We start from the raw sequence: 12,589 nt of genomic DNA on the forward strand, positions 1-12,589 counted from the left end.
GCCGCTAATTTCGCTACATATTACATAAAGTTTTTGCCATAACGTCCTTTAAGACGCTAAGAGGTGCAAGTAAGAAACCTTAGACAGAAGCAGTGGCCTCTCCCAAAACAACGAGGATGGGATTTAAGCTTGCAGAGTACAGCGTACTAACCTAAGCACTCGGCCACCTCACCATGCGTAAGCACAACTTTGTGCCAGAGGAAGGTTTAACTTTTAGTTGGACGAGCAACAAGGATGGGACTCAAACCCGCGCGAGCAGAGCACCAGGGATTAGCAGTCTTTTACCCTAGCCACTCAGCCACCTCGTCTCAGGTTACCTGCTTGTTGTGCAGGAAGTTGGACTTTGTTGTTTCTTGGGGGTTCTTACGAAAAAGATGCAGCTAAAGCTTGTCATAAGGAGCTTTTCAATAGCTCGAATCAGTGCCCCATAGTTATTGTTCAACATTGACTTCAATGTGTTTCTTCCGGTTTTGTTGGAGAGAAACTAGACAAAATGCCTGAGTCTAAAAACGGCAGCATAGCTGACCCTGGATTTGTGTGCAAATATGATTTCAGTGCCCTTGCATGCTTCATTATTTTACCCCAATCCCTGCACAGCCCAGTAAATGCATCCCAATCTCAGCCATTTTCTCGGACGTTCAGCGTTGTGACTCCGCCCCATTTACCACATTACCCACAGTTCTCTTCTCCCAGATTCACAAAAGTAGTGTAAACTTTTCTTTAAGTTAAAATGAAACAGTGTATAAGTAATTCTTTTTAGGCTTTTCAACAACCTGTTCTACTGACACAGCATGCACTCATTGGTGCCAGAAGGCTGATGGCTAGCAGTTTAAAGTTTGATACCACCTTGTCGTTTCATGTCCAGATTGGTAGATATAAGAGTTCATTGTTTAGATTGGTATTCTTTCGCAGAGGCAATATCATAGCCTATGAGGCCTAGCAGAGGCGTGATCATTGCTGGTTGAAAACTTTACCCTATACCCCGCCGAGATGGCTTGAAATACAGTCAGCTCTGGCAATTTTTGACAGCCTCCTAGAAGGCTCTATGTTCTGTTCAAAAGAATAGCTGAGTGTCTGGATCTTGAACATGCTGCAATTTGCGCCAGAGTTGTTTCACTAAACATGCAGCAGGTTGGATTCACCTGAACCATGACAATCTTCAGAATGTTGTCAGAAAACTTCAGCGGAAGCACCAGGCTCTCTGAAAAATTGAACGACGAGGATGGGATTGAACCCACGCGTGGATTAGCAGTCCATCCCCTTAACCGCTTGGCAACCTCGTCATGAATTTACCCAGTTTCCTGGTGGGGGCTGTGCTGTGGCATGTATGTAAGCATTTGCAACTATTTTTGGTAAATATGAAATTAAATCTTGCAACAACCTCCTTCAAAACGCTAAGAGGGTGAGAGTAAAACATCTTCCACGAAAGCACTTGGCTCTCTCAATTGAACGTCAAGGATGGGATTTGAACCCACGCGTGCAGAGCACAATAAGTTAGCAGTCCATCGCCTTAACCACTCGACCACCTCGTCACGTAGGCTCCCACTTTCCTGATGGAGCCTGGACTGTGGCACATAATTATTTATGTATGTTCCTGCAACCATCTTCGGTAGATGACTTTCCAATTTGCCATAACAAGCACGAAGATGGTGCGAGTAAGATACCTTCCATGAAAGCCCCGGCCTCTCCTAAACAAACGACGAGGATGGGATTCAAACCCACGCGTGCAGAACACAATGGATTAGCAGTCCATCGCCTTAACCACTCGGCCACCTCGTCACATATGTTCCCACCTTTCTGAGGGAGGCTAGACTGTGGCACATATTTGTTTATGTATGTTTCTGCAACTAATTTCGGCCAAATGACTTTCAATTTTGCCATAACATGCTTCGAAGCACTAAGAGGGTGAGAGTAAGAAACCTTCCACGGAAGCACTGGGCTCTCTTGAATGAACAACGACGACGGGATTAAACCGCACACATGCAGAGCACAATGGATTAGCAGGCCATCGCCTTATCCACTCGGCTCCCTCCTCTCGCATACATACGCTTTCCTGATGGAGGCTGGACTGTGGCGTGTACGTATGTTTTTGCCGCTAATTTCGCTACATATTACATAAAGTTTTTGCCATAACGTCCTTTAAGACGCTAAGAGGTGCAAGTAAGAAACCTTAGACAGAAGCAGTGGCCTCTCCCAAAACAACGAGGATGGGATTTAAGCTTGCAGAGTACAGCGTACTAACCTAAGCACTCGGCCACCTCATCATGCGTAAGCACAACTTTGTGCCAGAGGAAGGTTTAACTTTTAGTTGGACGAGCAACAAGGATGGGACTCAAACCCGCGCGAGCAGAGCACCAGGGATTAGCAGTCTTTTACCCTAGCCACTCAGCCACCTCGTCTCAGGTTACCTGCTTGTTGTGCAGGAAGTTGGACTTTGTTGTTTCTTGGGGGTTCTTACGAAAAAGATGCAGCTAAAGCTTGTCATAAGGAGCTTTTCAATAGCTCGAATCAGTGCCCCATAGTTATTGTTCAACATTGACTTCAATGTGTTTCTTCCGGTTTTGTTGGAGAGAAACTAGACAAAATGCCTGAGTCTAAAAACGGCAGCATAGCTGACCCTGGATTTGTGTGCAAATATGATTTCAGTGCCCTTGCATGCTTCATTATTTTACCCCAATCCCTGCACAGCCCAGTAAATGCATCCCAATCTCAGCCATTTTCTCGGCCGTTCAGCGTTGTGACTCCGCCCCCTTTACCACATTACCCACAGTTCTCTTCTCCCAGATTCACAAAAGTAGTGTAAACTTTTCTTTAAGTTAAAATGAAACAGTGTATAAGTAATTCTTTTTAGGCATTTCAATAACCTGTTCTACTGACACAGCATGCACTCATTGGTGCCAGAAGGCTGATGGCTAGCAGTTTAAAGTTTGATACCACCTTGTCGTTTCATGTCCAGATTGGTAGATATAAGAGTTCATTGTTGAGATTGGTATTCTTTCGCAGAGGCAATATCATAGCCTATGAGGCCTAGCCGAGGCGTGATCATTGCTGGTTGAAAACTTTACCCAATACCCCGCCGAGATGGCTTGAAATACAGTCAGCTCTGGCAATTTTTGACAGCCTCCTAGAAGGCTCAATGTTCTGTTCAAAAGAATAGCTGAGTGTCTGGATCTTGAACATGCTGCAATTTGCGCCAGAGTTGTTTCACTAAACATGCAGCAGGTTGGATTCACCTGAACCATGACAATCTTCAGAATGTTGTCAGAAAACTTCAGCGGAAGCACCAGGCTCTCTGAAAAATTGAACGACGAGGATGGGATTGAACCCACGCGTGGATTAGCAGTCCATCCCCTTAACCGCTTGGCAACCTCGTCATGAATATACCCAGTTTCCTGGTGGGGGCTGTGCTGTGGCATGTATGTAAGCATTTGCAACTATTTTTGGTAAATATGAAATTAAATCTTGCAACAACCTCCTTCAAAACGCTAAGAGGGTGAGAGTAAAACATCTTCCACGAAAGCACTTGGCTCTCTCAATTGAACGTCAAGGATGGGATTTGAACCCACGCGTGCAGAGCACAATAAGTTAGCAGTCCATCGCCTTAGCCACTCGACCACCTCGTCACGTAGGCTCCCACTTTCCTGATGGAGCCTGGACTGTGGCACATAATTATTTATGTATGTTCCTGCAACCATCTTCGGTAGATGACTTTCCAATTTGCCATAACAAGCACGAAGATGGTGCGAGTAAGATACCTTCCATGAAAGCCCCGGCCTCTCCTAAACAAACGACGAGGATGAGATTCGAACCCACGCGTGCAGAACACAATGGATTAGCAGTCCATCGCCTTAACCACTCGGCCACCTCGTCACATATGTTCCCACCTTTCTGAGGGAGGCTAGACTGTGGCACATATTTGTTTATGTATGTTTCTGCAACTAATTTCGGCCAAATGACTTTCAATTTTGCCATAACATGCTTCGAAGCACTAAGAGGGTGAGAGTAAGAAACCTTCCACGGAAGCACTGGGCTCTCTTGAATGAACAACGACGACGGGATTAAACCGCACACATGCAGAGCACAATGGATTAGCAGGCCATCGCCTTATCCACTCGGCTCCCTCCTCTCGCATACATACGCTTTCCTGATGGAGGCTGGACTGTGGCGTGTACGTATGTTTTTGCCGCTAATTTCGCTACATATTACATAAAGTTTTTGCCATAACGTCCTTTAAGACGCTAAGAGGTGCAAGTAAGAAACCTTAGACAGAAGCAGTGGCCTCTCCCAAAACAACGAGGATGGGATTTAAGCTTGCAGAGTACAGCGTACTAACCTAAGCACTCGGCCACCTCATCATGCGTAAGCACAACTTTGTGCCAGAGGAAGGTTTAACTTTTAGTTGGACGAGCAACAAGGATGGGACTCAAACCCGCGCGAGCAGAGCACCAGGGATTAGCAGTCTTTTACCCTAGCCACTCAGCCACCTCGTCTCAGGTTACCTGCTTGTTGTGCAGGAAGTTGGACTTTGTTGTTTCTTGGGGGTTCTTACGAAAAAGATGCAGCTAAAGCTTGTCATAAGGAGCTTTTCAATAGCTCGAATCAGTGCCCCATAGTTATTGTTCAACATTGACTTCAATGTGTTTCTTCCGGTTTTGTTGGAGAGAAACTAGACAAAATGCCTGAGTCTAAAAACGGCAGCATAGCTGACCCTGGATTTGTGTGCAAATATGATTTCAGTGCCCTTGCATGCTTCATTATTTTACCCCAATCCCTGCACAGCCCAGTAAATGCATCCCAATCTCAGCCATTTTCTCGGCCGTTCAGCGTTGTGACTCCGCCCCCTTTACCACATTACCCACAGTTCTCTTCTCCCAGATTCACAAAAGTAGTGTAAACTTTTCTTTAAGTTAAAATGAAACAGTGTATAAGTAATTCTTTTTAGGCTTTTCAACAACCTGTTCTACTGACACAGCATGCACTCATTGGTGCCAGAAGGCTGATGGCTAGCAGTTTAAAGTTTGATACCACCTTGTCGTTTCATGTCCAGATTGGTAGATATAAGAGTTCATTGTTTAGATTGGTATTCTTTCGCAGAGGCAATATCATAGCCTATGAGGCCTAGCCGAGGCGTGATCATTGCTGGTTGCAAACTTTACCCAATACCCCGCCGAGATGGCTTGAAATACAGTCAGCTCTGGCAGTTTTTGACAGCCTCCTAGAAGGCTCTATGTTCTGTTCAAAAGAATAGCTGAGTGTCTGGATCTTGAACATGCTGCAATTTGCGCCAGAGTTGTTTCACTAAACATGCAGCAGGTTGGATTCACCTGAACCATGACAATCTTCAGAATGTTGTCAGAAAACTTCAGCGGAAGCACCAGGCTCTCTGAAAAATTGAACGACGAGGATGGGATTGAACCCACGCATGGATTAGCAGTCCATCCCCTTAACCGCTTGGCAACCTCGTCATGAATTTACCCAGTTTCCTGGTGGGGGCTGTGCTGTGGCATGTATGTAAGCATTTGCAACTATTTTTGGTAAATATGAAATTAAATCTTGCAACAACCTCCTTCAAAACGCTAAGAGGGTGAGAGTAAAACATCTTCCACGAAAGCACTTGGCTCTCTCAATTGAACGTCAAGGATGGGATTTGAACCAACGCGTGCAGAGCACAATAAGTTAGCAGTCCATCGCCTTAACCACTCGACCACCTCGTCACGTAGGCTCCCACTTTCCTGATGGAGCCTGGACTGTGGCACATAATTATTTATGTATGTTCCTGCAACCATCTTCGGTAGATGACTTTCCAATTTGCCATAACAAGCACGAAGATGGTGCGAGTAAGATACCTTCCATGAAAGCCCCGGCCTCTCCTAAACAAACGACGAGGATGGGATTCGAACCCACGCGTGCAGAGCACAATGGATTAGCAGTCCATCGCCTTAACCACTCGGCCACCTCGTCACATATGTTCCCACCTTTCTGAGGGAGGCTAGACTGTGGCACATATTTGTTTATGTATGTTTCTGCAACTAATTTCGGCCAAATGACTTTCAATTTTGCCATAACATGCTTCGAAGCACTAAGAGGGTGAGAGTAAGAAACCTTCCACGGAAGCACTGGGCTCTCTTGAATGAACAACGACGACGGGATTAAACCGCACACATGCAGAGCACAATGGATTAGCAGGCCATCGCCTTATCCACTCGGCTCCCTCCTCTCGCATACATACGCTTTCCTGATGGAGGCTGGACTGTGGCGTGTACGTATGTTTTTGCCGCTAATTTCGCTACATATTACATAAAGTTTTTGCCATAACGTCCTTTAAGACGCTAAGAGGTGCAAGTAAGAAACCTTAGACAGAAGCAGTGGCCTCTCCCAAAACAACGAGGATGGGATTTAAGCTTGCAGAGTACAGCGTACTAACCTAAGCACTCGGCCACCTCATCATGCGTAAGCACAACTTTGTGCCAGAGGAAGGTTTAACTTTTAGTTGGACGAGCAACAAGGATGGGACTCAAACCCGCGCGAGCAGAGCACCAGGGATTAGCAGTCTTTTACCCTAGCCACTCAGCCACCTCGTCTCAGGTTACCTGCTTGTTGTGCAGGAAGTTGGACTTTGTTGTTTCTTGGGGGTTCTTACGAAAAAGATGCAGCTAAAGCTTGTCATAAGGAGCTTTTCAATAGCTCGAATCATTGCCCCATAGTTATTGTTCAACATTGACTTCAATGTGTTTCTTCCGGTTTTGTTGGAGAGAAACTAGACAAAATGCCTGAGTCTAAAAACGGCAGCATAGCTGACCCTGGATTTGTGTGCAAATATGATTTCAGTGCCCTTGCATGCTTCATTATTTTACCCCAATCCCTGCACAGCCCAGTAAATGCATCCCAATCTCAGCCATTTTCTCGGCCGTTCAGCGTTGTGACTCCGCCCCCTTTACCACATTACCCACAGTTCTCTTCTCCCAGATTCACAAAAGTAGTGTAAACTTTTCTTTAAGTTAAAATGAAACAGTGTATAAGTAATTCTTTTTAGGCTTTTCAACAACCTGTTCTACTGACACAGCATGCACTCATTGGTGCCAGAAGGCTGATGGCTAGCAGTTTAAAGTTTGATACCACCTTGTCGTTTCATGTCCAGATTGGTAGATATAAGAGTTCATTGTTTAGATTGGTATTCTTTCGCAGAGGCAATATCATAGCCTATGAGGCCTAGCCGAGGCGTGATCATTGTTGGTTGAAAACTTTACCCAATACCCCGCCGAGATGGCTTGAAATACAGTCAGCTCTGGCAATTTTTGACAGCCTCCTAGAAGGCTCAATGTTCTGTTCAAAAGAATAGCTGAGTGTCCGGATCTTGAACATGCTGCAATTTGCGCCAGAGTTGTTTCACTAAACATGCAGCAGGTTGGATTCACCTGAACCATGACAATCTTCAGAATGTTGTCAGAAAACTTCAGCGGAAGCACCAGGCTCTCTGAAAAATTGAACGACGAGGATGGGATTGAACCCACGCGTGGATTAGCAGTCCATCCCCTTAACCGCTTGACAACCTCGTCATGAATTTACCCAGTTTCCTGGTGGGGGCTGTGCTGTGGCATGTATGTAAGCATTTGCAACTATTTTTGGTAAATATGAAATTAAATCTTGCAACAACCTCCTTCAAAACGCTAAGAGGGTGAGAGTAAAACATCTTCCACGAAAGCACTTGGCTCTCTCAATTGAACGTCAAGGATGGGATTTGAACCCACGCGTGCAGAGCACAATAAGTTAGCAGTCCATCGCCTTAACCACTCGACCACCTCGTCACGTAGGCTCCCACTTTCCTGATGGAGCCTGGACTGTGGCACATAATTATTTATGTATGTTCCTGCAACCATCTTCGGTGGATGACTTTCCAATTTGCCATAACAAGCACGAAGATGGTGCGAGTAAGATACCTTCCATGAAAGCCCCGGCCTCTCCTAAACAAACGACGAGGATGGGATTCGAACCCACGCGTGCAGAGCACAATGGATTAGCAGTCCATCGCCTTAACCACTCGGCCACCTCGTCACATATGTTCCCACCATTCTGAGGGAGGCTAGACTGTGGCACATATTTGTTTATGTATGTTTCTGCAACTAATTTCGGCCAAATGACTTTCAATTTTGCCATAACATGCTTCGAAGCACTAAGAGGGTGAGAGTAAGAAACCTTCCACGGAAGCACTGGGCTCTCTTGAATGAACAACGACGACGGGATTAAACCGCACACATGCAGAGCACAATGGATTAGCAGGCCATCGCCTTATCCACTCGGCCCCCTCCTCTCGCATACATACGCTTTCCTGATGGAGGCTGGACTGTGGCGTGTACGTATGTTTTTGCCGCTAATTTCGCTACATATTACATAAAGTTTTTGCCATAACGTCCTTTAAGACGCTAAGAGGTGCAAGTAAGAAACCTTAGACAGAAGCAGTGGCCTCTCCCAAAACAACGAGGATGGGATTTAAGCTTGCAGAGTACAGCGTACTAACCTAAGCACTCGGCCACCTCATCATGCGCAAGCACAACTTTGTGCCAGAGGAAGGTTTAACTTTTAGTTGGACGAGCAACAAGGATGGGACTCAAACCCGCGCGAGCAGAGCACCAGGGATTAGCAGTCTTTTACCCTAGCCACTCAGCCACCTCGTCTCAGGTTACCTGCTTGTTGTGCAGGAAGTTGGACTTTGTTGTTTCTTGGGGGTTCTTACGAAAAAGATGCAGCTAAAGCTTGTCATAAGGAGCTTTTCAATAGCTCGAATCAGTGCCCCATAGTTATTGTTCAACATTGACTTCAATGCGTTTCTTCCGGTTTTGTTGGAGAGAAACTAGACAAAATGCCTGAGTCTAAAAACGGCAGCATAGCTGACCCTGGATTTGTGTGCAAATATGATTTCAGTGCCCTTGCATGCTTCATTATTTTACCCCAATCCCTGCACAGCCCAGTAAATGCATCCCAATCTCAGCCATTTTCTCGGCCGTTCAGCGTTGTGACTCCGCCCCCTTTACCACATTACCCACAGTTCTCTTCTCCCAGATTCACAAAAGTAGTGTAAACTTTTCTTTAAGTTAAAATGAAACAGTGTATAAGTAATTCTTTTTAGGCATTTCAATAACCTGTTCTACTGACACAGCATGCACTCATTGGTGCCAGAAGGCTGATGGCTAGCAGTTTAAAGTTTGATACCACCTTGTCGTTTCATGTCCAGATTGGTAGATATAAGAGTTCATTGTTTAGATTGGTATTCTTTCGCAGAGGCAATATCATAGCCTATGAGGCCTAGCAGAGGCGTGATCATTGCTGGTTGAAAACTTTACCCTATACCCCGCCGAGATGGCTTGAAATACAGTCAGCTCTGGCAATTTTTGACAGCCTCCTAGAAGGCTCTATGTTCTGTTCAAAAGAATAGCTGAGTGTCTGGATCTTGAACATGCTGCAATTTGCGCCAGAGTTGTTTCACTAAACATGCAGCAGGTTGGATTCACCTGAACCATGACAATCTTCAGAATGTTGTCAGAAAACTTCAGCGGAAGCACCAGGCTCTCTGAAAAATTGAACGACGAGGATGGGATTGAACCCACGCGTGGATTAGCAGTCCATCCCCTTAACCGCTTGGCAACCTCGTCATGAATTTACCCAGTTTCCTGGTGGGGGCTGTGCTGTGGCATGTATGTAAGCATTTGCAACTATTTTTGGTAAATATGAAATTAAATCTTGCAACAACCTCCTTCAAAACGCTAAGAGGGTGAGAGTAAAACATCTTCCACGAAAGCACTTGGCTCTCTCAATTGAACGTCAAGGATGGGATTTGAACCCACGCGTGCAGAGCACAATAAGTTAGCAGTCCATCGCCTTAACCACTCGACCACCTCGTCACGTAGGCTCCCACTTTCCTGATGGAGCCTGGACTGTGGCACATAATTATTTATGTATGTTCCTGCAACCATCTTCGGTAGATGACTTTCCAATTTGCCATAACAAGCACGAAGATGGTGCGAGTAAGATACCTTCCATGAAAGCCCCGGCCTCTCCTAAACAAACGACGAGGATGGGATTCGAACACACGCGTGCAGAACACAATGGATTAGCAGTCCATCGCCTTAACCACTCGGCCACCTCGTCACATATGTTCCCACCTTTCTGAGGGAGGCTAGACTGTGGCACATATTTGTTTATGTATGTTTCTGCAACTAATTTCGGCCAAATGACTTTCAATTTTGCCATAACATGCTTCGAAGCACTAAGAGGGTGAGAGTAAGAAACCTTCCACGGAAGCACTGGGCTCTCTTGAATGAACAACGACGACGGGATTAAACCGCACACATGCAGAGCACAATGGATTAGCAGGCCATCGCCTTATCCACTCGGCTCCCTCCTCTCGCATACATACGCTTTCCTGATGGAGGCTGGACTGTGGCGTGTACGTATGTTTTTGCCGCTAATTTCGCTACATATTACATAAAGTTTTTGCCATAACGTCCTTTAAGACGCTAAGAGGTGCAAGTAAGAAACCTTAGACAGAAGCAGTGGCCTCTCCCAAAACAACGAGGATGGGATTTAAGCTTGCAGAGTACAGCGTACTAACCTAAGCACTCGGCCACCTCATCATGCGTAAGCACAACTTTGTGCCAGAGGAAGGTTTAACTTTTAGTTGGACGAGCAACAAGGATGGGACTCAAACCCGCGCGAGCAGAGCACCAGGGATTAGCAGTCTTTTACCCTAGCCACTCAGCCACCTCGTCTCAGGTTACCTGCTTGTTGTGCAGGAAGTTGGACTTTGTTGTTTCTTGGGGGTTCTTACGAAAAAGATGCAGCTAAAGCTTGTCATAAGGAGCTTTTCAATAGCTCGAATCATTGCCCCATAGTTATTGTTCAACATTGACTTCAATGTGTTTCTTCCGGTTTTGTTGGAGAGAAACTAGACAAAATGCCTGAGTCTAAAAACGGCAGCATAGCTGACCCTGGATTTGTGTGCAAATATGATTTCAGTGCCCTTGCATGCTTCATTATTTTACCCCAATCCCTGCACAGCCCAGTAAATGCATCCCAATCTCAGCCATTTTCTCGGCCGTTCAGCGTTGTGACTCCGCCCCCTTTACCACATTACCCACAGTTCTCTTCTCCCAGATTCACAAAAGTAGTGTAAACTTTTCTTTAAGTTAAAATGAAACAGTGTATAAGTAATTCTTTTTAGGCTTTTCAACAACCTGTTCTACTGACACAGCATGCACTCATTGGTGCCAGAAGGCTGATGGCTAGCAGTTTAAAGTTTGATACCACCTTGTCGTTTCATGTCCAGATTGGTAGATATAAGAGTTCATTGTTTAGATTGGTATTCTTTCGCAGAGGCAATATCATAGCCTATGAGGCCTAGCCGAGGCGTGATCATTGCTGGTTGCAAACTTTACCCAATACCCCGCCGAGATGGCTTGAAATACAGTCAGCTCTGGCAGTTTTTGACAGCCTCCTAGAAGGCTTTATGTTCTGTTCAAAAGAATAGCTGAGTGTCTGGATCTTGAACATGCTGCAATTTGCGCCAGAGTTGTTTCACTAAACATGCAGCAGGTTGGATTCACCTGAACCATGACAATCTTCAGAATGTTGTCAGAAAACTTCAGCGGAAGCACCAGGCTCTCTGAAAAATTGAACGACGAGGATGGGATTGAACCCACGCATGGATTAGCAGTCCATCCCCTTAACCGCTTGGCAACCTCGTCATGAATTTACCCAGTTTCCTGGTGGGGGCTGTGCTGTGGCATGTATGTAAGCATTTGCAACTATTTTTGGTAAATATGAAATTAAATCTTGCAACAACCTCCTTCAAAACGCTAAGAGGGTGAGAGTAAAACATCTTCCACGAAAGCACTTGGCTCTCTCAATTGAACGTCAAGGATGGGATTTGAACCCACGCGTGCAGAGCACAATAAGTTAGCAGTCCATCGCCTTAACCACTCGACCACCTCGTCACGTAGGCTCCCACTTTCCTGATGGAGCCTGGACTGTGGCACATAATTATTTATGTATGTTCCTGCAACCATCTTCGGTAGATGACTTTCCAATTTGCCATAACAAGCACGAAGATGGTGCGAGTAAGATACCTTCCATGAAAGCCCCGGCCTCTCCTAAACAAACGACGAGGATGGGATTCGAACCCACGCGTGCAGAACACAATGGATTAGCAGTCCATCGCCTTAACCACTCGGCCACCTCGTCACATATGTTCCCACCTTTCTGAGGGAGGCTAGACTGTGGCACATATTTGTTTATGTATGTTTCTGCAACTAATTTCGGCCAAATGACTTTCAATTTTGCCATAACATGCTTCGAAGCACTAAGAGGGTGAGAGTAAGAAACCTTCCACGGAAGCACTGGGCTCTCTTGAATGAACAACGACGACGGGATTAAACCGCACACATGCAGAGCACAATGGATTAGCAGGCCATCGCCTTATCCACTCGGCTCCCTCCTCTCGCATACATACGCTTTCCTGATGGAGGCTGGACTGTGGCGTGTACGTATGTTTTTGCCGCTAATTTCGCTACATATTACATAAAGTTTTTGCCATAAC

The 12,589-nt window shown here is 45.7% G+C and overlaps 11 non-coding genes across 11 annotated transcripts; 6 read left to right on the forward strand and 5 right to left on the reverse strand.

Annotated features, from left to right (window-relative positions):
- The first annotated feature begins 900 nt into the window (after window positions 1-900).
- LOC137488176 (U4 spliceosomal RNA) lies at window positions 901-1,041 on the forward strand. The gene has a single exon (XR_015514032.1). It is a non-coding gene; the product is annotated as a U4 spliceosomal RNA (small nuclear RNA).
- Window positions 1,042-1,697: 656 nt separating this feature from the next.
- On the reverse strand, window positions 1,698-1,779 carry trnas-gcu (transfer RNA serine (anticodon GCU)). The gene has a single exon. It is a non-coding gene; the product is annotated as a tRNA-Ser (tRNA).
- Window positions 1,780-2,991: 1,212 nt separating this feature from the next.
- On the forward strand, window positions 2,992-3,132 carry LOC137488177 (U4 spliceosomal RNA). Its single transcript, XR_015514019.1, has one exon. It is a non-coding gene; the product is annotated as a U4 spliceosomal RNA (small nuclear RNA).
- A 656-nt stretch (window positions 3,133-3,788) lies between these two features.
- Window positions 3,789-3,870, reverse strand: trnas-gcu (transfer RNA serine (anticodon GCU)). The gene has a single exon. It is a non-coding gene; the product is annotated as a tRNA-Ser (tRNA).
- Window positions 3,871-5,082: 1,212 nt separating this feature from the next.
- Window positions 5,083-5,223, forward strand: LOC137488179 (U4 spliceosomal RNA). Its single transcript, XR_015514038.1, has one exon. It is a non-coding gene; the product is annotated as a U4 spliceosomal RNA (small nuclear RNA).
- Window positions 5,224-5,879: 656 nt separating this feature from the next.
- On the reverse strand, window positions 5,880-5,961 carry trnas-gcu (transfer RNA serine (anticodon GCU)). Its single transcript has one exon. It is a non-coding gene; the product is annotated as a tRNA-Ser (tRNA).
- Window positions 5,962-7,173: 1,212 nt separating this feature from the next.
- Window positions 7,174-7,314, forward strand: LOC141374982 (U4 spliceosomal RNA). Its single transcript, XR_015514029.1, has one exon. It is a non-coding gene; the product is annotated as a U4 spliceosomal RNA (small nuclear RNA).
- A 656-nt stretch (window positions 7,315-7,970) lies between these two features.
- trnas-gcu (transfer RNA serine (anticodon GCU)) lies at window positions 7,971-8,052 on the reverse strand. The gene has a single exon. It is a non-coding gene; the product is annotated as a tRNA-Ser (tRNA).
- A 1,212-nt stretch (window positions 8,053-9,264) lies between these two features.
- LOC137488184 (U4 spliceosomal RNA) lies at window positions 9,265-9,405 on the forward strand. The gene has a single exon (XR_015514033.1). It is a non-coding gene; the product is annotated as a U4 spliceosomal RNA (small nuclear RNA).
- Window positions 9,406-11,355: 1,950 nt separating this feature from the next.
- On the forward strand, window positions 11,356-11,496 carry LOC137488195 (U4 spliceosomal RNA). The gene has a single exon (XR_015514039.1). It is a non-coding gene; the product is annotated as a U4 spliceosomal RNA (small nuclear RNA).
- A 656-nt stretch (window positions 11,497-12,152) lies between these two features.
- trnas-gcu (transfer RNA serine (anticodon GCU)) lies at window positions 12,153-12,234 on the reverse strand. Its single transcript has one exon. It is a non-coding gene; the product is annotated as a tRNA-Ser (tRNA).
- Window positions 12,235-12,589: the final 355 nt, after the last annotated feature.

This window comes from Danio rerio, chromosome 17, assembly GCF_052040795.2.
Source record: "Danio rerio strain M-AB ecotype USA chromosome 17, GRCz13ab, whole genome shotgun sequence".
In the NCBI taxonomy this organism is placed as follows: Eukaryota; Metazoa; Chordata; class Actinopteri; order Cypriniformes; family Danionidae; genus Danio; species Danio rerio.